This window comes from Lissotriton vulgaris, chromosome 1_1 (genome assembly GCF_964263255.1).
Source record: "Lissotriton vulgaris chromosome 1_1, aLisVul1.2, whole genome shotgun sequence".
NCBI lineage: Eukaryota > Metazoa > Chordata > Amphibia > Caudata > Salamandridae > Lissotriton > Lissotriton vulgaris.
In genome coordinates, this window is record NC_141685.1 from 1570904164 (window position 1) to 1570928475 (window position 24312).

Sequence of the window (24312 nt, forward strand, 5' to 3'; positions counted from 1 at the left end):
ACAGACAATTGGAGGGTGGGAGGTAGGAGGGGAAAAACAGCATGGACAAGGCATGTGGGAGGGAAGATGCAACATGGACAGCGACAGGTGGGAGGGAAGAAGCAACACGGACAACGAAGAAAGAAAAGTAATACCTGAATCGAGCAGCGGAAGAACACTAATCAGGTGACGCAATCAGAAGTTGGTTCGTGCTCCACATGAAAAAAGAGGAAGTTATACTGGCACACCCTGGCCAATTAGGAGGCAACAAAAGGGATGATGAAGCCAACAAGTGGTAAGCAATGGTTGAGCTCCAAGCCCCTTGTAGTAGTAAACAATATCTCCTCAAGCGACAGCACATGTTCTATTTTAGGCAAAAATTAAAAAACTTTTACCAAAATAGCAAGAGTACATTTAAAAAAAGAAAAATTGGAAACCCCATTAGTTTCAAAAAACGGTCTTTAAAATAAAAATTGTGGAGCATAGATGAGTGCACGCATTGCAGATCAAATGGGCAGCATCATGTTTATCTCAATCAACATGCATAACTTCAATAGTATGGCTGGAGGGAGCAATATTGTGCAAAAAGGCATTGCCGGAGTAAATGTTTCTAACACGTGTAAAGTGACATTTCAACAATATGCTTCCTGGACAAATCTTTATGCTCCTGGGTCTACGTGGTGCCACCCTGCTTGTAAGGCTCTATGTGGCTAGTATTACCTCTTGCAGCACCATCTCTGATATGCAACTAAAGAATCTTACTTCATACAGAAGCACAACATGAAACTAGGGATGGGAAGGACAAATAAAGTCAGTAAAGAATCCAATCTGCAACAGAAACCTTCAGATCGTGACGAGTAGGTAGAAATCCGTCAGTGCTGCAAAGCTATATGTGCATGGCAATGCAACACTGTTCAAACCTCACTCAACATAACATGAGTGCAGCAAGGTAAGCAACATGTACACAAGGATGAATGAATACATGAATTGGTCAACAACTACAATAACATTCAGTATGAATTTGAAATACACCTACTAAACCTGTTGCAGTACTTATGTGTGGATACAGTTCTAGAAAGCAATAACCTCTCTCCAAAGCACTAACACAAAGCAAAGAAGAGAAGATATGATCTCATATTTACAATGCTGTTATCCCATTGATGGTTTAAAAAGTTTGTGCCCAGCAAATACGTAAAAAAGGTGACAACAGCAGAAAATACTGCACAATAACATGTTGTGCTATAGTAAAAGAAATTAACCATCATCATGAGAGTGCGTTCTGTTCACATCTATGGAAACAGTTCTAATGAGCAAACCAAAACAAGTACATGGCCATAAAAACCCAAAATATCAAACCTCCAGAGTTGTGTTTCATACACATTAAAAGTGGTAAAAGGCGCACAAAATCCCAAGCCATATCCTCTGTAAAGGTATCATCAATGATTCCGCTATGCCAAAGGGCTCGGTTTGGCTGTGGACATCCTCACTCTGTCCTTTAGCAGTGCTTAAACAGAAGGGTTTCTGTGTCTGGCTGTGTCAAGCAACCAATGTGTCCTTAGCAACAAGAACCTGTTTATTTCATCTGGACCACAGACGACGCCATTACTTCACCGTCAAAAGGTAATAATAGGGCAGACCCGTGTTGCATGTAAAAGTCTCAGCCTCTTATACTTTCTTTCATTTTATTCTTAGAGATGTGATGGAGAGCTCCCACTAAAGGAAACTGTTTAAGTAACGCTCGGGTGCCAAGTAAAGAAATAGAAAAAAACTTCTATTTGTTTACTTTTGCTATAATTGCTGCACCTGCGCTTCACTTATAATGTTAAAAGTAAAGCGCGGTTGCCACGATTACATCAAAAGTAAAGAAATAGAAGTTTTTTTCTATTTCTTTACTTCTGCTATAATCACGGCACCAGCGCTTTACTTTTAACATTAAAAGTAAAGCGTGGGTGCTGTGATTATAGCAAAAGTAAAGAAATAGAAAAAAAAACTATTTATTTTCTTTAGCTATAATCGCAGCGCTGTGCTGCAAAAGTGAAAGGAAATATGGCGCGCGTGCTGGTGGGCATGAGCGTAAGCTGGTGGCCGCTTGGCCGCTTTGGAAGCACTTACAAAAGTGACTTACTAAATGTCGCGCTAGACCATGGGCTCAAGCAAGACCTAAAAAGGAGGACGGAGAAGCCTGGTATGCACCCAAGGAGAAGAAGGCCATGTTACAGGAAGAGGGAAGCTACAGATCAAGAAAATCACATACAAATATCAATAAGCTACCTCTGTCGGCAGACAGCATTGCTGTGTGATAGAACCTATATGTATGATTGTTAAGAGTGACACAATCTATTTCCATAGAGAAAGTAAAGTCAATGGCCGAAACAGCAGCAGCTGTTGGTACAATCAAAAGAAGCAAGACGAATAATGGAGCTGAGCAATAGCATCTACATACAAGCAAAGGTGAGAGCTATTATGGAAAAATGTACAGCAGAGAAGGAGGGCGATAGATGACTGAAATCAGTGACGCATCTCTTCTCAAGAGGAAAGAGTAATAATGTCTGTTATAACAAGGAACTAGGGGGGCGTGGCTTACGCGCCGGCGTGTGATGGCGCTGCCTTCGTGAGCTCCGTGAAGACGCGGGAATCCAGACTGTTTATTTGGTATTTTCCCCGCATACGGAGCCCGGCAAACGGCATTCCTGCACGGCGGAACATGGTCCCCGTGTGTTGCGAGATGCAACGGCTCTCGTAATTGCCGCTTTCATCTCCTTTCACCGCTGCATCGTCTTCAGCTACTGCGGGACGCGGGCGTCGCCATTTTGTGCCGCCGCGCTCGCGTCCCGTTTTCTGTCATCTCTACCGCCATAACAGCCCGTCTGCTGCAACAAATGGTCATATTGTGACAAGGTATGTGCTAAGAGATGCGCATCATGCTACCACTATATTTTCTTGACTTTTGGTGCCAAAGCTCTCCTCAGAACTTCTAATTATACTAATACTGCATAGCGGCGGCCATTTTGTGGTGCTCCCTGCGCAATGCTCAATACCTTCTTTTCCTCTGCTGATAATCCTTCGTGGAACATCAATTAATCCCCTTGGGTCCCATATATCATGGACGCTTTGCTGTTTCTTTGATGCCATATTCCTGGATGGTTTTTTGGCTGCGCATTGAATTGACTTTTGCTACATTTCGACGCATGTCATGTGGATTTGAGGTATTGCTTCTTCATTGCTCCGTGTTACCTCTTATATGACCTCTTCTTTCCAGTACTTCTTATACCTCTACATATAGGGTCTCAACATCTTGACTATTGCGGTGTGGCTTCCATCCCTGCGGTCCTCCTAGTTTGCCCCTCTGTTGGCATCATGTCTCAGGACGCAGGCCATGCGAGATCGTCTGTCACCGGTACCAAACCAAAACGACTTAAGAATGACCCTCCATCTCCAATTCGCACCTCTCAGAACCCCGTGCTGGATTCTATTCTAGAAGAGGTTCGTGGCTTACAACCTTTCATGGTAGCAACTAACGAGAAGCTCAAGCAGATAGAAGATAGATGGGTCGTCATGGAGAACAAGGTCCTGCAACTAGAACAACGCATCAGTGACGTCCAGGATGTATCTACGAAAATTCCTATTCTTGAAAAGGAGATACAGCAGTTGAAACTTCACACAGAGGACCTTGAAAATCGTAACAGGAGGAATAACCTCCGTATTTATGGTGTTCCGGAGTCCCTTGGGGAGGCCGATATGGTGTCTTTCATCCGCAAATTCCTCTACGAACTTTTGGAACTCCAACCAGAATCTACTCCTCTAAACATACAGCGTGCTCATCATTTGGGCCGTCCAACGTCCAACCCGACCAAACCTAGAGGTATTATCCTGCTTTTTCTTGAATTCACCGAATTGATGACTGTTCTTAAAGCTGCAAGATCAAAACGTCGCCTCATTTGGTCGGGCCACACCATCTTTATAGCCCAGGATTTATCGAACGCCACGAATGCACGTCGCAAGGAGTTCCTTAATCTGCGTCCACGTATGAGGGAATTGAGCATTCAATATGGAATCCTACATCCTTGTCTCTGCAAAATAACTCACAATGGTCGTTCCCGTACCTTTGATGATCCTCAGAAGCTTCGAGAGTATCTCCAAACCGTCTCTACTTCCACGATGGACACTAATGACTGAAAATAACTCTTTTCTATTTCCTGCATTCACTTATCTTCTGTCTTGATGACTGTTGTGGCCTTGTCCCGGTCTCTTCCTTGTAATTCTTTGCTACGACTTTTCTTCTTTTTGATTATATCCTATCTATATTCCCGCTTCTTCCTCGCTTTGTAGGGTAGGCGCCCGCGTTGGCGTCTCCATGCTCCTAATATCTAGGTATTCTCTTTTTTCTCAGATCTGGCGTCTTTGCCTTGATCTGTTCCTTATCTATCTCCTTCCTTTTCTTTCATCTTTTTTTCTTCTTTTCACAGGCCATTCATGTTTTTCCCTTGCTCATTTATGTTCCGTTTTCTTCTTTGTATCTCTTATTTCCTTTCTTATTATTAACTCCCGTAATCCTCATTGTTCCTCCTCTCTTTTCCTCATGACTGAGATGCTCCTTCGTCTACTGTTTCTCTATATTTACCCGATTTTTCTTGCCTTTGTTTATATTTTGTATTTGATTCTCATTTCTAACATGTTTGTCTCCATTGTCTCTCCTTGTAGTTGCTTACCTGCAGTGTATTGGACCCAGTTGTTACCCTCCTCCCTTGCCTTCCATCATGTGTAATTTTGTAACGTGGAATGTTCGTGGTCTTGGCAACCCTGTTAAACGTCAAAAGGTATTGTCCCATTTATCCAAGTTAAATGCTCAGATTGCTTTTCTCCAGGAAACTCATTGTACAGATGTCGAATCGTTGAAACTTAAGAGGGCATGGGTGGGTCAAGTTGTATTTTCTCCTGCTGTTGATAAAAAAGGTGGTGTTGCTATATTATTTCGTAAAGGTTTGGATGTTCAAATTCTATCTTCTCAATCGGATGATGAAGGTCGTTGGGTTATGTCAAAAGTGACTATACAAAACAAAACTATGGTGCTCCTCAATATTTATGGCCCTGTCTGACCAGACCCTAAATTTTGGACTGACGTCAAAATCCTCATCTCCTCCATTGACTGCCCTAACATTATCATAGCTGGTGACCTTAACCAATGGTTAGATCCCTTTTCAGATAGACTATCTTCCTCCAAATTCCAGCCTGATAAGATACATAAATCCTTCCAATCTGCCATTGCTTCTCGTCCCCTTTTCGATGTGTGGAAAACATGCAATCCGAACTCACTTGAATATACATTCTACTCTAATGTTCACCACACCCGGTCCAGGATTGATTATATTCTAGTCAGCAAATCCCTTCTCCCTGTGATTCAGAAATCCGAAATTGGTTCTATTTTTCTCTCGGACCATGCACCTGTTTATGCCACTTTTGACCTGGCCCAAACCTCCTCCTCTTTCAATCGATGGAAATTTAACACTTTCCTTCTCTCCGATTCTGTATTTATGTCTAAAGTTAAAGGTTTCATCTCTGAATACTTTTCCCTCAATTTACCCCACGACACGTCAGTTTCGAATAATTGGGATGCCTTTAAAGCTGCTTTACGAGGTTTCACAATTTCTTATGTATCTAGAAAAAAGAAACTCAACCGTGATAAATACACCGCCCAACTCTCCAACATTAAGACCCTAGAACACTCTTACTTTTCGTCCAAGAATCCTGACGCTCTCCTCCAACTTATCAAAGCCAAATCTGAACTCAATCAAATTGCCACAGTTGAAGCTTGTAACACCCTCTTGAAGATTAAATCTAAATTTCATGGGGGTCAGAATAAAGCTGGGAAAATGCTAGCTAACTATCTCAAAATTAAATCTGAGCGGAAATCAATTGGCTCTATTCTCAATGAAGTAACCAACACAACGGTTTCTTCTGATGAGGATATTGCACAAGTATTTCATAACTACTATAAACTCCTGTATACTGATGATACGCACCCTGATGATGATGACCTCTCCCGTTTTTTCAAAGACCTTCCTCCTCCCCCGTCTCTCCCTACTGAATTCCATCAACTAGAGTCTGAAATTACCCCTCAGGAAATTCTCAAGGCACTTACCTCCCTAAAGAAAGCGAAAGCCCCTGGTCCAGATGGTCTCCCAATTGAATTTTACGCCAACATGCACTCTATTTTTGTCCCCCATCTTTTACAACTTTTTAACTCCTTTATTGCAAATGCTAAAGCCTCTGGCTCATTTTTGGATGCCCTAATAATCATAATCCCCAAACCTGACAAAGACCACTCCCTTTGTAAAAACTATCGTCCCATCTCCCTAATTAATTATGATTGTAAACTTTTTGCCAAAATTTTAGCGGCCCGCCTCGAATCCCTTATCCCTCTACTAATCACCACGATCAAGTTGGCTTTGTGAAAGGTAGACTTGCTGCTGACAATGCCCGTGTCTTTGCCAATATTATTTCACACAGTAAACAATTTAAAGCCCCCCTAGCTGCCCTATCCTTGGACGCTGAGAAAGCGTTTGACCGTATTAATTGGAAATTCATGTTTAAATCATTACAATGGTTTGGGTTTGGTCCCTACTTCATTTCCTTAGTTAAACTACTTTATTCTGCTCCTCGTGCAAGTGTTTTTGTTAATAATCAATTCTCAAAATGTTTCCCCTTATCCAGAGGAACGAGACAAGGCTGCCCTCTTTCCCCTTTACTTTTTATTCTTTGCCTTGAACCCTTCCTCATTAAAATCCGCTCTAACCCCCTAATTCATGGGTTTAAATTGTCATCGATTGAGACAAAAATTTCAGCATATGCCGATGATGGCCTGGTCTACATGGCTAACCCTGTCTCTTCCCTTCCTCCATTTTTGGAAGAAGTCCGCTTATACTCCTCTGTCTCTGGTTATAAGCTTAATCTCTCTAAAACGGAGGTCCTACCCCTCAACTCATCTTGTTACCAATATATGTTTGCATCAACTGATTTTGCCTGGTGTCCCTCCAAGATCAAATACTTGGGTATTTGGTTCTCCTCTACCTTACGTGAAACACTCAAACTGACCTTTACCTCCCTAACTCAAAAAATTCAATCACTCCTTCAATTATGGTCTCCCATTTTCCTTTCATGGTGGGGTCGTTTAGACACCATCAAAATGATGATTTCCCCACATATTTTATACACTGTCTCCATGTTTCCTGTGAAAATCCCTAAATTGTATTTCAATCGGCTGAACTCCATCTGCTCCAAATTTCTGTGGAATAATAAAAGACCTCGTATTGCCTTACATAAACTTATACGCCCAAAATCTGAAGGTGGGGTTCGCTTTCCTGATTTTCAATTTTTAATAAAACAAGCCTTCTCGTTGGCGTTCGATTTCAATGATACCCCTCTGCCCAGATGGATTGCTGTCGAACGGTCCTTGTTAAAAGATTTTACTTTCCAACAATCTCTTTTCATGTCAAATTGTTCATTTTTGACTACACACCCTGTACTGAAATACTCACATACTCTGCTGCTCAATGTATTCTCGAAAGACTCGTCCCCCTTACAAACTTTTCTTTCTTCTAGCGTATGGTATAACAAATACCGTAAGTACAAGGGTAAATCTTTTTATTTCAAGTATTGGAAAGAAAAGGATATTATGTTTGTATACCAATTTTTCTCTGATTCCTCCATTATTTCATTTGATGTAATGCAAACTATGTTTGATTTACCTGTACAAATGGCAGAAGTAATGATGTCATAAAGAATATGACATCATTACTTCTGCCATTTTATCTCACCTATCTACCCTTCCTACTTTTGACCTCCTTCCTTCCCTTACTCCTTCCACTCCTCTATATCCTATGTTTCCTCAACAAATCCCCAAAGCAGCTCTAATTTATAAACTGTTATTAGATAATGTTAGCCTTAGACCTAAAACCGTTACTGAAACTGTTTGGGAAACTGATTTATCTTTCTCGTTATCTGTTGATGTCTGGGATCGCTTATGGTGTAAATTGTTTAAGACTTCGATTTCAGCTCGTATTACTCAGTCACTTTTTTTTCTTTACCATAGAGCTCTTATTACCCCTGTAAGCATAACTAAATTCTCCCCTTCCTCCTCCCCCCTTTGTTGGTCCTGTTCCTCCCACCCTGGCACACTCAAACACCTCTTGTTTGATTGCCCCTCTGTTCTTACTTTTTGGAGCTCAGTTTGGGATTATTGCATGCGTATTTTTCATTTTTCTGAACCGTTCTCACCGTTGCACACTTTTTTAGGTTCCCTATCTGATGTTGTGGACTTACACTCGTATAATGCTAAATTATTTGATCTTTTCATTGCAACAGCTTTCAAAGTAATTTTGTCTTGCTGGAAGGATAACACTAAATTGCCTGTGCATACATGGTGGAACTTCATATGTGATGAGCACAGAATTGCAATTGCATCTTCTTCTTCTGTCACTTTAAAAATTAAATCTGACCTTATCTGGCTACCTTTCTCTACCTTCTTATCCTCCTATCCCCTTCCCTAACCCTCCCTTCCTCTTTCTCTTTCTTCCTCTTTTTTCCTTTCTTTTCTTCTCTTTCTTTCTTTCATCCATTTTCTTCCTTTTCATATTTTATCTGAACCATTTTTCATCTCCATTTATCTCTCATGGTTCTCTCATATTGGTTCTGTTTTTTTCTCATACTGTTATATTATGCTGTACTATTTCTCTTAAACAAAATAAAACTTTCCTAAACTGAAAAAAATAACAAGGAACTAGGGGGGAGACTCCTGTTAACCCGCTGATTCGAAAAGAAAAAGGAATGTAAAATTGCAGTTTCCATTTGCCCCTTCATAAAATACCACCCAAAGCTTACCCTGAAGGGGGATTAGGAGGGAAATCAAGCTAACCAAAGGCTGTTTCTGCATCAATTGAGAGAGAAAAAGACCTGTGAGATTTTAGTCTCCAATTAATTCCTGTTGATATTGCTGCATTATATTTCTCAAGCCTCTTTTTAAGTAATTTATTTAGTATCACTACTTTTTGATGAATTTGAAAGGTTTATTAGGTTCATTCAAATTGTATACAAATATGTTTCAAGAAACGTTATAACTATAACTTTTTCCAAATAATGACCGAAGACTAATTTAGAAGGTGCAAAAAAATTACATTTTTCTTTTGCTGCATCTCATTAACCAGGTTAAAGAACAAACATTGTTTGATTGCTCCATAAATCCCACTAGCCCCACACATTCTTAATCCTTTCCTTTATATTCCAACAGAGTCTTCCCTGTACTTGTCCTGCTTTTTTCTTTGTAGGTTCTCTCTCACCAGTGGAAAAGTCTTCAAGATTTCCTTCAAAGAGAACAGACTAAGCTCTAAAGAATGGTAGTTCTTTTAAATGTGGTTATGAGTGCCACCTCCTCATATTCAGATATGCCTTTCCCAATCAACAATATCATATAGACAGACCAAGGGCCCTGTGCATTCACCTCCTTGCATGCCCATTTCGAGCTCCCAGTTGTGTCCAGGTGTGTATCCACACCCCTCAGTGCCCCCATCACAATCCCACCTCTGAACTATCCACTAGTACCCGATTACTTGCCTTTGGCATGGTTCAGCTCCAAAACCAATTGCTATGGGGTATGCAGCATCTTTTTTGTTTTGGAGGATATTGGTAGGTAGAGATAGTCTCAGGTCATGCTCTGACATATCATCCTCCTCCTGGCCTCACTCCACTCCTGGCTTGCCATCCTCCAAACCACTTACACTTCTCTCAACTCCAGATGCTTCTGGTTCCTCTCTCACCAGTGTCCACATGCCTCTGGAACACACTTTTCTCCAGGATGCCTTCTTCTTTTACATCTTTCTTTCATTCTTCCAGCATCCTGTCACTGCCACTCCCTCTGCCATTTGTTGACCAGCCTCTTTGGTCAACTCCTATTGTTTCTTTCTCTCTCCATGCTCTTTTGTTTTCTCCTCTTTAGCTAGCTTCTTTCACTATCACCCTTTCACAAACAAGTTGCGAAAATAATAAGCATGTAACACAATTTTATAATTAACAACCAATCTTATAAATCTTCATTACAATATTATGTAATGTAGCACAAAAAAGACGAACAATGAGCGATGGAAGGGAACATTAACTTTAAAAATATAATACAATGTACCTTCAGATAATCATGACAAATATGTAAAAGGGTTATAAATATATTATTGATAGCAAAATGTGTATATTTATCAGCTAAATAACTTACAATAAAATAAAAACTTTGCCTCTTCATTAAAAAAATCTGTATCAGGGATATTGGTCGGAAAACCTGTAAATAGTTTACTCCATAGAGACTGCCAAACATTGTAGACATGTGGACAATTAAAATCATATGTCCTAAATCACTATTAATGGCATTATAAGACCAACAATCGCAAATAGCAAATTTGTGTAAACAAGTCAGGGTTATTAATAATCTGTTATAGATGGAACAGAGACGTATGAGCTTAAAAAAATAGTCTTAACCAGGTTTTATCCCAGTAATCTACACCCCAATGCACATTAATATCTTTAGTAATAATTTGGCCTGGGCAGTATTCTGATTACGCTGGACTAATCAGAGTAATTACAGTAACTACTGATAATTAAGTGTTTACTCCTGCCGGCCTAATTAAGAGTAATTTGGGGGCAAAAATCCTGCAGCTAGAGCTAAACTGATTGTTTAAGAATAGCGAGTGGCCACTGACGCTCACCATTTTTGTTCTGCAGTATTTTGCAAGAACTGTTATCTAGTGCAAAATGCATCCTCACTTCCATTTTGGACGAGAGGATGGCTTTTGCGCTACGATAATAGAGGCAAATGGCGGCAGTAAATAGGGGAAAAATCCTGTCCCAAGGGCACATATAATGAGTGAAAGTGGCTGCTTGCTATACATGTTCTTTTATATTTAGAGCTATTTCCTAGCTCAAAATGCATCCTCACGTACATTTTGGATACGAGGCGGCATTGTTGCACTAAAATATAGAGCTAAACACAGAATTGCTCGTCTTGCATAATTGTTTCAGACAGAAAACTTTATAGTGTAGATGAAAAATTGGAAAAATACCACCTCCTTCTTGTTTGCTCTTCGTTAACCTAGAAATAGATAAACATGATGTGTTCCCTTCCCATAAAAACTTAATCAAATGCGAGTTTATTGTTAAACAATGAATATTAGGAACTTGAACGGAATCATGGATCAGAACTACTATCAATGTGATAGAATTTCATCTCTCCCATCGACAGGCTGTCGGTGGTGGACTCGCCACCATTGGGAGCTACCTCACTGCCCGCCACATTAGGATGTCAGTTGGAAACACTGACCGCCACGCATCTCTCCGGTACGGAGGAGGGCCAATCCCCACGCAATCCCTGTATCGGTAGCAGTGCCTACCAGGCACTGCCGTAGGGATTACTATGTCCCTCCTGCCAGCCTTTCCATTGTGGTTCACCCGCAATGGGAAAGCTGGTGGAGAGGGACATTGAAGGCCCATATCAGTCCCCCCTCCCCCCTTGGCCCTAGGCTTTGTGCAAACATGTTCCTGCACCATGTGTGTCACGTAGTGCAGGGATATGTGTGATGACCCCTTTTTGTCTCGCGGTATGTGCTGCAGCCAAAAAATTGGCAATGCAACCCCCTCGGACTGAAGTCCGTCCCCATCATAATCAGGCCTCAAATTCCCAAATATATTAGTTTTGTTGAATACTATGATTCAAAAATGGGTTCTTACAAATTTTGCTTAAAGGTGAAATTCCAGACTTACCTTCATTTAATTTATTTTCAGAAAAATCAAAAAAAACTTTAGTGCCTGATTTAGATCTTAATGGCAAAGGCCCGTCCCTTTATTTATTTAGAGAGTTTTATATAGCGTGAACGTGACCCTTGGGTATCAGAGCGCTTCACAGACAACTATACATTCTGTCCATATGTGATTCACATAACATAACATGAACATATAATATCATAGTGAGGTAGATCAGCGTCGAGTGGCTTAATTCACATAACATATCATTACAGTACTATAATGAGTGGTAGATAAGTGTAGCGTTACATAGTAAATATTTCCCATTGTCCTCAGGTAGGTTAGGTGTTCGTCGAGGTATAGAAAAGGCAAACCTAGAATACATAGTGCTGTTCTGTGGTAATATACTTGCATAATGTAGACATTGCCTCATAATATATTGAGTGAGGTAGAAGTGTCGAGTCTTAATTCACCTAACATAACATTACATCTTAATATATTGAGTGAGGTAGATACGTGTAGCGCTATATCACAAATCTTTCCGGCTGTGATGCGGAGGTATAGACTGAAGCAATAACTTGGTATAGATAGTCTGTATTTCTGTCCAGAATGTTCTGCATTGTCCTAAAACAGTGTATCCTTCCTCCCGGTTCCGGGACTCAATCACCTCCAGTTCTCGTGGTGTCTTCAATCATGTCAGGAACTTACTTTTACTTACCTTGCTTTTACGACTGATTCACCGCCCGCCGACTTAGGGGTCCGCCTGCCTGATTTAGATATTGGCGGGTCTATGGGTGAAAGATCACGCCAGACACACTGCCCCTGCCAGGAATCTTCATCTGCATCAACAGCGCCATAGGCAGAAGTGTCTGGCAGCGGGACTCCAGCCGAGAGCCCTACCAAGCTGATTACAATATGCCTTTCTGTCGAGGCAACTGTGGAGAGAATCCCTCCTACTTTGAGTTGGTGGTTTGAAGGAAATGAGGTAAAAAAGTACCTTTTTTCCTGCTTCCTGCTTACGTCTTGTACCCCATCATTGAGGTCCTTACTTTACTGCTCTGACTGCACTACAATGCCAAATGACTCAGTGATCACCGAGATCGAAGGTAAGCTACGTGTATAATTGTCCTATGTATTGTGTGTTGACAATTGTTGTAGCCTCATGTATTTCTGCATTACTCTCACATGCAATATTTGTCTTAGGGCAATGCAGTAGTGTTCATTTTCCTACTTATGAAGTTAAATTGAACACACCTGTGTTGAAACCAAACATTAAATTGTTGTTGTCGCTCTTGGGGGCTTTTAAAAGGGTGTGTTAGTTGTGTGACTTAAATGCAATTTGTAACATAAAGGGGCACAAATTGCCTACATATATTTTTCATGCAAACATGACATATTTGTATTAACATACTAATATGTTGTACTTACTAGTCTACACCCCACCAGAAACTCACTCTATCATCAAACCCCCACCAGGACAATGCCAGCACAGCGAAACATCTAAATCGGCTCAGGGCAAACCCGCTGGCCTAATGGCGATGCAGTAATGTTTTCCAGCAGAGAAGACTGTGCCGTGGTGGCCTATTGTCTATTGCTGCAACATCTAAATATGGCGGACAGACCACTGTCAGCTTGATGGAATACTTGTAACAGCTGCCACAACAGGACAATGGTAGTCCCATCAAGATATAAATTAGGTCCTAAGTATTAAGAATTTCCTCACTGCCACAGTTTTCATGTTGGTGAGCCCTCCATTAAAAGTGTGGTGGTGAGGAAACAAAAAGGGCCCACTGTGCCAGGGAAGGCATGTGGGGGGCATATGGTGTGCCCCACCTGTACGCATGCACCCAAAGTTCTTGCAGAGTATAGACTTGACAGTTCATGCTCGGCAGGGACTACCTGTGACGCTCCCATTGCAGTTGACATTTTCATAGACAGTGCAGTAAGACTGTCAAAGAACCACCATGCCCCCTGCGTGCATGTACCCACAATTCCTACAGGGCATAGACTTGACAGTCCCTACCCTGGAGGAACTGCCTTTGATGCTCCCATTGCGGTGCCTTTTTCATAGGCACCGCCAAAGAACGGCTCGCCAGAGACAAAATAAGTTGTCAGCTGACGGGCGGTTTCTTATGGCTTTGACGGTCTTGGAGCAGGGTGGCGGCCCACCACAAGACCGCCAAAATCATAATACGGCTCTTAGATGAGGAACACATTAAGGACATGAAACAAGTTATGGTAGGGCCAAAACCAAAGCAATTTAATGCTCTAAATATAGAATTCCAACTCATTCTCAACATTCTCAGCATCCAAGATAATTGATCTAATGGATATTTAAATTTCACAGATTTACATTATTCATCAAAAAATGTTCAAGTATCATCAGTCAATAATCTTCCTTTAACAAAACTCAATTGTTCTCATCCTTTGACTTGTGGTAACAGGGGCTTCAGTCTTAATGCTAAAATGTCCAGGAAGATTTAGTCTACCGCTATCAAAGAAAGTGGCTAACATTTTTCATATAATTTTAAGTGTTATCCTTTTTTTGGAATAAGGCAAATCATTGACTCTTGAACTGAGCTTCCCCCTGAACCACTGTTAAAGAAAAAAATACAAATTCTAGAAGTCTGTGTAGCCAAACTTTCAAGAAGTGGGAAGGAATAGGGAATTCAATTGTAGAGCCACATGGCAAAAGGTATCTCCCTCTTTTATACACCAACAGCTTTCATTATTTCTTGAATTGAAACATATTTTTCCAATTGAGAAAAAAGGGTCCTCATACAGGGCGTTTCCTCATATTGAGTGCAATATATTTTGCTCTAATTACTGGGGAATATAGGCATTTAAAAAAATCAGCAAACTCTTGGAGAATATCTTTGCTTTCCATTTTAAAGAATCTGCCTTGGACTTTTCCTCCTTAACTTTCAAATATTTCACGAGAAATTTCCCTGTTTCCTTTTGATCTCCATAGTATCTAGAACTACTTTTCAATTTATATCCTGCTTTAATGAAGTTTATCCTTAACTAATTCGTCAAAATACTTTCTGTAATTGGAGGTATTGAATGGGTGCTCAAGTTTTCTAATCTCGTCAAGACAATGCTTAGTTTCATTTTTAATCTTTCTCTTCTCATTAGCCACAAAATTGACCACAAACCTCACGCTCCTGTCTTGAAAGAATCCCAAGCAATCAGTGTGAAAGTGTTTTGGGAGTACTGTAAACGTAGGGTCAGCTGATAAGGAACTAGTAAATGTTCATTTTCCTGACTTCTCTGGATTAGAATGAGATAAAAACGTGTCATTACAAAAGCATGAACGGAGATTAAATTCTCAACAATGTTTGAGTTAAGGAGATTCTGAGCTAATTGTTCCCTAGAATAAAATGTAATCTATTCTATATGAGATTGAAAGACAGGTGAGAAGAAGTGGACTTTTTAATTCTGGGTTGTATAACCTCTATGGGTCCTGTTCACAGAGGCAAACTTTCACGTAAATACATTTACACATGTAAGTTTACTTTTACACTTTTGAGTCATTTTAGTACTTTGCACGAGTGTAAAGTTGCTTAAAAGTGTGACCAGATATATCCCAGTGGCAGAAATGCTCCTATGATAAAGGATAGGTAAACGTAAAAAAAATTCAAACAAAGCAAACAGCAATAATATTTTTTTATGCTAAGTATGTATGTATATTAGTTTTATGTATTTACTTTAAATGCATGAGAAAAGAAAAAAATTGAATATTAATTCCTTTATTACATTTTAAAATGTAATTATTTGGAATATATAACATGTAAGCCAAACTATTTTTTCTGATGTTCAAATTAATAAAACGAACTTTTTAAAAACATATTTTTATTAATACTTATTTAATGTATGTATAGAATTAACAGTAATTTAATTATATTTAAATAAATATTTTACAATAATTATTTATAGTAAATAAAACAATTATTAAAATATGTTAAAAAAAATAAAGAAGAATGTTTTATTTTTAATTTTTAAAAACATTGTAGCTGACCATGTTTAGGCACCTCAGTTTCAAAGTCAATTTGTGAGTACTTGGTTTGTGCACAGCGCATCCGGAGCTCGCCACATCTATAACTCTCCCCTCAACCTTTTTACATATGATGTACACTGAACATTACAACTTTTATATAGGTCCCCCGTAGCTGTATTTGCATTACCAGGTCACCGTTTGCTGAGTCTCTCTTTTCATTCACCTATGGCCCTTTTCCCTTCACCACGTTTAATAATTTCTTATATTTTACTCTTTATTCTCTTGGTTTTGGTGAATACTTTTTGTGCCGTATACATGTGCCCAAAACTGACAGGGTGTGAATTTTTGGTATATAGTAATTCTTGCATGTAGTACAGAATTTCGCTCTATTTTAATTATGTATATAATGTAGTCGATAAGTTGTGTGTTGTCTGTACATATGTGCCTTACATGTTTTCTTTTATATGTAATCTAATTGGGTATGTACAATATTCAAGAATACACTCCATATTATTGTTCCTCAGTCCTATTAGACCTATCAGGGTTTATATATACTTATATATACATATATATGTGATGCAATCTCTGTCTTGGGGGTATGACTGAGCCTTGTATATCTAGTGCGCACCCCGTTTCCTATGTTTGTGTTTTTAATCTACCTTAAGCTTTGTTGTGTCTTGTGTCTTGTTTTGTAATATTTATCCAGTTATTAATCTTATTTGTCTGTTACCATGAGATGCATATACATAAACTGTGGCAGTATGTTTTCACTGTTTATTAAGTCACATGACTCACTACGTCACTGTGAAGGGTTGTTCACTTTCTAAAATTGTATTTAAAAAGCATTAAGTCTTAAGTACATGTTGCAGCGTGAACAAGGGCATACCTTGCCAGAAACGCGTAGCTGCTTTCTGTGTACCGAAAATAAAATCGATATACTGAAGCTTCGTGGTCCGTCTCCCTTCTGTTTGCTGGTGTGCTAAGCAGGCGCTGGAAACACAGAGAGATCCAGAGGAGTCACGTGGTTCATAAATATATATATATATATATATATATATATATATATATATATATATATATATATATATATATATATATATGTAGTATGTATTATATATTTGCTTGTCAGTTTGTACACTTCGTGCGTCTTTTATATTTGTATTCTTTTCAGCCCTGACAAAGTTCCATTGGAACGAAAAGCGTTGGCTGAGGCTTTTTTAAAGATTGAAATAGAATAAAGGACTTAATTTTGGCAAAATTGGAAGCTCTCTGAACTTTGTTATTTTGTGCACCGTCTGTACTTTCAAAAAATGTTTTAATTTTAAATTAAAAAAATTTAAATAAAGGTATTTATATTTTTACCTATTTTAATAATGTAATATCATTTCCTATTGTGATTTATTTTTTGTCCCTACCTCTATCTTTTTCTCTTGGAGGGGCTGTAGTAGCAGTGGTTGGCCATGTGTGGGTTGGAATTACTCCAGCTCTGTGCTGCAGTACTTTTACTATTGTATTGGGTTATTTCTGGCTGTAGTAACTTTAGAAGTGCAGTTTGTGCACAAGAATGGGCATACTGTTTTTAGAGTGGGTGCAGGACCCTCCCTAAACTTCTCTCTAGCCCTCCCATAATCCACCCTTACTCCTCCCTTAACCACTCCCCTTTAACAGTATTACTAGTTTTCCAGCTACTCCTTCCTGTCCTTCCCATATTTACTATTAAAAAGTATACTTACGTATACTCACAGTCGTGGCAGAGATCACAGCGCAGAAAAAGATAGGAGACGCGGAGGTAGAACCTCTGCAAATGGGTGTGTGAATAACATTTTGTAGCACGTTTAATAGTAGTATGATAGTATTACTAAAAATACTACAAAATGCAGTTTGTGAACGGGCCTTGTTATGTTCCATATAGGTACCCTGTTATAGGCCCAGGTAATATCATACCCCTTACCTATATTACTTCCCCTGCACTACACTGTAACAAGCCTTTTAGGATTGAACCTTTACCTAGTTCTAGTCCTGGGCCCAGAAGGAGGGTTTTCCCTGAACAATAGCGTTCTATAACTTCATCCATAGACTCACACAGTATCAATGAATATTCATAAGGGTTCTTGGAAACCTGTCAGGGGTTAAACCACCTGCATAATATCTATGTAAAAGGTTCATCCCATACATGATCCTCAAATCCAACATTGGCTAACACAAGAAACAAGGGACAAAGGAACCCTAGATTCTTTCTGTGTAAATACATCACATCATGCTAGTGTTAGCTAGAGGGAAACAAGACTTCCAGGCCGACACATGGATCAGAGACGCTGAGGCTCCTGCATGCAGACGCTCCAGCTGACAGTAGTCTAAACATCCCTAGCGGGGTGTCTAACTCGAGACCAGGACGGGGTCACACACTCTCTCACTTCAGGTAATGAGGTTAGACTAAGCCTAGAGGGATTCTTGGCTTCACACCTACTCATATGCTAGGTACACTAAGGTACATCTAGATAGGCATCGTAGGAGTATGCACTTTCTTTTATCATGCATTTTATATTCATGTATGTATTCATGACTATTGCAAGATGGGAGAACTGTACTATCCTTTTATATTCACTGTACTGTTAATCATATATATCTGCCACTGTCTAACGGTTGTTGCAGCATATCTATTTTACACAAGAAGAACAACTGTGCAATAAATTCTTATTGTAACCCGCCTGCCTGTTTCTTCTGTGTAACTCTCTGAGACCAAATAAGTGAGCACGAGTGACTAAGCGAAAAGTAGTACATTGTTTCCACGATTCTGAGGGATTAGGGTTGTCATGTTCTAAGGTTGCCAGAAACTATTCTCTCCCTGATAAGAGGAGATTCTTGTGGCACTGTGAGCTAGCTAATGCAAACAGGCTAACATTCTCGGTGGGGGTGCTTGGAATCAATCTGCCACCAGACCCACAATTTATATTATCCAAAAGTGCAGATTCTGTATAGAAATATATAGGAACGACATGAAAGCCTTAAAGCATCTAGTAAACCTATTTAAGATGCCAATTCCCATCCAGGAATGGAGTAACAATCACAAGCAGTCCTCTCCTAGTATATGGCTTTCACCAGCATATTTAATGATGTTTTAGCTACAAAATTCAAGAACGAATTATAACGGTGTGTGATAAAATAGACATTAAAAATAGTAATCAGTATGCTGTTCATCTATCCTCTGATAATCCATCTCCATACCTCATTGTTCTCTGGAGAGATTATATTAATGTCGACTTTTTTATGCACAAGATAATTGCACCATTTGTCATCTAAGAAATTGGAGAAACTAACATTTGTTTCCACCCAACATTATTCCATGTGTTAAAGCTTTGACGTGTACGATGAGTTTCTTGTAGTAAAGCAATATGTGTTTTAAGTTTAGATAAATGATCAGCAACCCTCAGTCTTTTGATTGGATTCTTTAAACCTTTAACATTCCATGAACTGGTTTTGAATTGATCACATCAAGGTACATAAATAGAAACATAAGTCTACATACAATTTGAAGATGTCCTAGTTGTAACAATTGTGAAGATAGTCCAAAAGAAGAAAAGAACAATCAGGTCAGAAACAGATTATGAAACAGAAAAAAAGAAGAAAATGAGAAAAATGAGAAAAATTAAGAGGGGAAAAAAGAGAGAGTGCAAGTCATTACAGTGGGGGACTGGGAGAAATACCTATGTGGAAACAGTTACTGGTATGTAGAAATCACAAAGATGAAGACTTATCATCCTCACTCAGGGACAACTGGAACAATGGTAAGAAAAGTAATAGAAGAAACAGTACTGCATGACATACAACATATTATTCCTGTAGGAAAAAGGCAGATAAGTAAGTATTTTTGGAGACAATTAAAGCAATAAAAATGGAAAAGGCACTAAAAACAAAACTATGTACAATATTAAATATCAAGTTGTCAAATCATTCGACTGTAAAATGAAAAGCATGCTAACATTTGGAAATCACACAAAATCTGATTAAGAGTTTGAAGTTTTAGATAATTCCATGTCTTCACCCCTACAATCTGGTAGATTATTTAAGGCTCAAATAACTGGTCTAAAGTCTAGAAATGATTTTCTCCTATATGCAGTTGCATTTGCTACATCTTTTGTAAAGGCAGTTTTCCCAGACAGAGATAATTGCTTCTTACTCTTTGATGCATTAATGACTTTGACCAGATCTATGAACTCTGTAAATAAAATGATCCGTTTTCTTAGGTCTTGCTGAAGGTAAAGGAAATGTTGGTCTTTGACCTAATCTGTGAGCCGTTTATTATTATTCTTATAGAGTCAGGTCAACTTAGTTATGTAGGGATGAAGGATTTGAAAAAGGATATCAGATTGCTTCCCTCAGAATCTTCTGGAAGACCACACAGTCTGAAATTGTCTCTTCTATGTCTTTACCATATTTCTTAAGTATAACAACCTTTGCTTGTAACTTAGCTCTTTTACTTGGTGCATCCTGTAAGTCTACCCTAATCGCTATTCTTTCTGTAAAAGATCATTTGTCATACAAGTTCTGTAGTATTTTGTTTGTTTCCTCCAAGTATGGAAGAATAGTTCAGATTTTGTCTAGAAGAACTTCCATCGATATTCATATGAAGGCTTCTTTTAATTTGTTGAGCATGATGACAAAGATTTTTATTGATGACATGATTTGGATATCATTGAGTTATGTTTTTAGGAAATAGACTCCTCCATTTTTTCCAGATCAGAAAGCTCCGCTATCAAGAGTTTGACTATAACCTAAGTTTGTTTGCCTTGATTTGTACTCTAGTTTTAAGCTTCTTGACTTTTCCATACATGCATTTGAATGTGCATACACAGATCAAAGCAGATGAGTGACCAATGAAGTGAAAGATTAGCACCGTTAGATATACATTTTGTTGTCAGGCACTTTCACAAGATAGCTTCACACAGGATAAACATTTAGACCTATGATCAAATCAGCAACTTGGTTAAAAGTAACTATGTGTTCAAAATTCAGCATATTATCAGCATCATAATTAAAACCCAGCTGGAACGATTCATTCCTTTATATTGTTGATCGTTCTGGCAGTCACAAAGAGTTTATTTCAACTTAGAGATGAAGTAAATGGTGGCCCAGAAAAGCATGCAAGCCTAACCCCTCACAAACATAAGAGGACAGTCGTTCATTGAGGTATGCTGGTCCGGCATTGTGGAGTGCTTTGTGAGCATGGGTGAGGAGTTTGAAGGTGATCCTCTTGTTGACTGGGAGCCAGTGCAGATCTCTAAGGTGGGTGGTGATGTGGCAGTGGCGGAGGAGTCTGAGGATGAGGCGTGTAGAGGTGTTCTGTATGAGTTGGAGTCTCTTCTGGAGTGTAGTTGTGGTTCTTGCTTAGAGGGCCTTGCAGTAGTCCAGCCTGCTGCTGATTAGTGCTTGTGTAACAGTTCTCCTGATTTCGGTGGGGATCCATCTGTAGATCTTGCAGAGCATTCGGAGGGTGTTGAAGCAGGAGGAGGAAACAGTGTTGACTTGCTGGGTCATAGAGAGCGTTGAGTCCAGAATGACCCCCAGATTGCGTGCATGATTTGTGCGTGTCGGGGCAGCTCCCAGCGAGGTTGGCCACCAGGAGTCGTCCCATGTGGAGAGGGTAGGGCCGAGGATGAGGACCTCCATCTTGTCTGAGTTCAATTTCAGTAGGCTGGTCTTCATCCTATCCACGACGGCCTTCATTCCCTCGTGGAGGTTGGATTTGGCGAAAGCCGGGTCTTTGGTGAGGGAGAGGATCAGCTGTGTGTCGTCGGCATACGAGACTATGTTGAGGGGGTGTGCTCGGACGATGTTGGTTAGCGGTGCCATACAGATGTTGAACAGGGTCAGGCTGAGGAATGATCCTTGGGGTACGCTGCAGGTGATCGTGGTGGCTTTGGATCGGACTCTCTGGGTTCTGCCGGTGAGGTAGGAGGTTAAACAGTTCAGGGTTTTGCCTCGGATTCCTGCGTCATAGAGGCGTGTGTGCAGGGTGTGGCGGAAGACAATGTCAAAGGCGGCCGAGTGGTCCAGGAGGATGAGGGCCGCGGTTTCCCCCTTGTCCAGTATGGTCCTGATGTCGTCAGTGGCGGTGATGAGGGCGGTCTCAGTGCTGTGGTTTCTGTGGAAGTCGGATTGGCAGGAGTCCAGGACATTGTTCTCCTCCAAGAAGTGGATCAGTTGTCTGTTGGTGGTCTTCTCAATGACTTTTGCCGGGAACGGGAGCAAGGAGATGTTGCGGAAGTTCTTGAGGTTCCTTGGGTCTGCCTTGGGTTTCTTGAGGACCTTGCGTGTTTCCAGCTCTCTGGGAAGGTGGCAGTCTCGAAGGAGTTGGGGTGCGATGATGGAGCTTGCCTTGTTGAAGATTTGGTGGAGGCAGGGGCCGGAAGGTGAGCCACCGTGGTTGGTGTTCATGATTTTGAGGCTGTCTTTGTCATTGATGTTGTTCTAGGAGAGCAGAAGGTCGGTGTGTTCGGTGGGTGTTGGATCGGGGGTGTCGGCATCTATCGTCGGTGCCTGGGTGTCATAGCTGTTGTAGATGTCTGCGATCTTGCGGTGGAAGAAGGTAGCTAGGGAGTCGCAGAGTTCTTGTGACGGTGGTACGTCATTAGAGCTGGAGCTGGGGGTAGCGAGTTCTTTCATGATGTTGAAGAGCTCTTTGCTGTTGTGTGCGTTGTTGTCAGTACACTCCTTGAAGGAGGTTATTTTGGCAGATTGGTGAGTTGGTGGTGTTTGCGTCTGGCGTTCCTGAGGGCTGCGTGGTTGTCTGGTGTGTGGCCATTGCGCCATTGCTTCTTGAGTCTTCTGCAGGTGTGCTTGAAGTTCTGGAGGTCGGTGTTGAACCAGATGGCTCTTGTGTCGGTGTGCCTGTTGGAGGGTTTCTTGATTGGGGCAAGGGTGTTGGCGCAGTCGTTGATCCATTGCCTGAAGTTGTGGGCTGCTGCGTTGGTCTCGGAGGGCTTTGGTGGAAGGTCTTGGGCGAGTGTGGTGATGAGCTGGTCATCGGTGACTCTTTTCCAGTTGCGGTGTGAGATGTGTTGCGGTTGGCTGTGGGTGGTGTGTTTCTCGAAGGAGAAGTGGATGCAGTAGTGGTCGGTCCAGTGGAGTTCGGTGGTGTGGCTGAAGGTGACATGGCCACTGGCGGAGAAGATGGGGTCGAGCATGTGTCCAGTGGAGTGGGTGGGAGACGTGTTGAGTTGTTTGAGTCCGAGGTTAGCGAGGTTGTCGATCAGTGTTGTGGAGTTCTCAAGGTGAAAATTCAGGTCTCTGTGGAGGAAGTAGTCTGTGGAGGTGATGGAGTGCATGCTGATGAGGTCGGTGATGGATTCGCTGAACTGTGGTCCGGGTCCCTGGGGTCTGTAGATGGGGTTCCTCTGGGGGGGTATTGTTTTTGACATGGATCTGGAAGTGTAGGAGTTCCGCCATGCTGAGGGCGTCCTCGGTGCTGGTTATGATTCTGATGGAGTTCCTGTGGATGATGGAGATTCCTCCTGGTTTATTGTTTTTCCGGTCCCTGCGTGTGATCTTCTAGCCGTCTGGGATGGCTATGGCTATGTCCAGTGCCAAGGAGGTGTTCATCGAGGTCTCCATCAGGAAGGCAACGTCTGGGGCGGAGGAGTCGAGCAGGTCCCAGAGTTTGATGGCGTGCTTGTGGACTGAGTGGGTGTTGAGCAGTATGCAGCTGAGATGGTTGGGGCCTGTAGTGTTGGGATGGGCAGGATGTGCTGGTGTGTGCTGGCTGGTGAAACTGCAGCTATGACAGGTGAATGATCCACGGGTGAGCTTCGGGGTGGCCTGGAAGCAGGTGGAATTTCGGCCGGCATTGAGTGCGTGAAGGGTGTTAGCGTCGTAGCGGTGTTGGGTCCTGTGGAGGTCGTGGGTGGCAAGGGATCTAGCGCTGGGTACGGTCCCTTCGGCGCACCAGTGGCCCGACAGCACAGCGGTCGGCATTTGTAGGGGGGCGGGGAGGGACGAGCAGCTGGGAGGCGGAGTGGGGCAGGAAACGGGGTGAAAACGGCGGGAAAAAGCAAGAACACAATGAAGGGGAACAATGAGGATGTCCTAAGAATAATGGTAACAGACACATATACGATAATACAAGTTCACAAAAACATGCCCAAGCACAAGTACAACAAATTGATCACTCAGGCAAAAAACAGGCTCAGGATGGGCGCAAACCCTACCACAGAGGGCTGGCAGACTTCAGGGGTGACGCAGATCGCTGCGGAGCTGCCGTGGAGAGTGATGTTTGGGGACCGAAGTCTGAGAACACACAGCACAGAAGCACAGGGCCAGGGAAACCCACACACCACAACAACACCATACTCATGGCAACACAACTGAGTACAAGCACAAAATGAACACACACACAGATAATGAACAATCACTCTACTGGACACACAGCCTGCCAAGTCACACAGACATACCCCACACTGACACACAGCCACAAACACAGACCACATGCAAGCAGCAATGGAGTACAACATATAGGAAAGCCAAAGTGAGGTGCACACAAATGGAAGGCCAAGGAGCCAACCGCC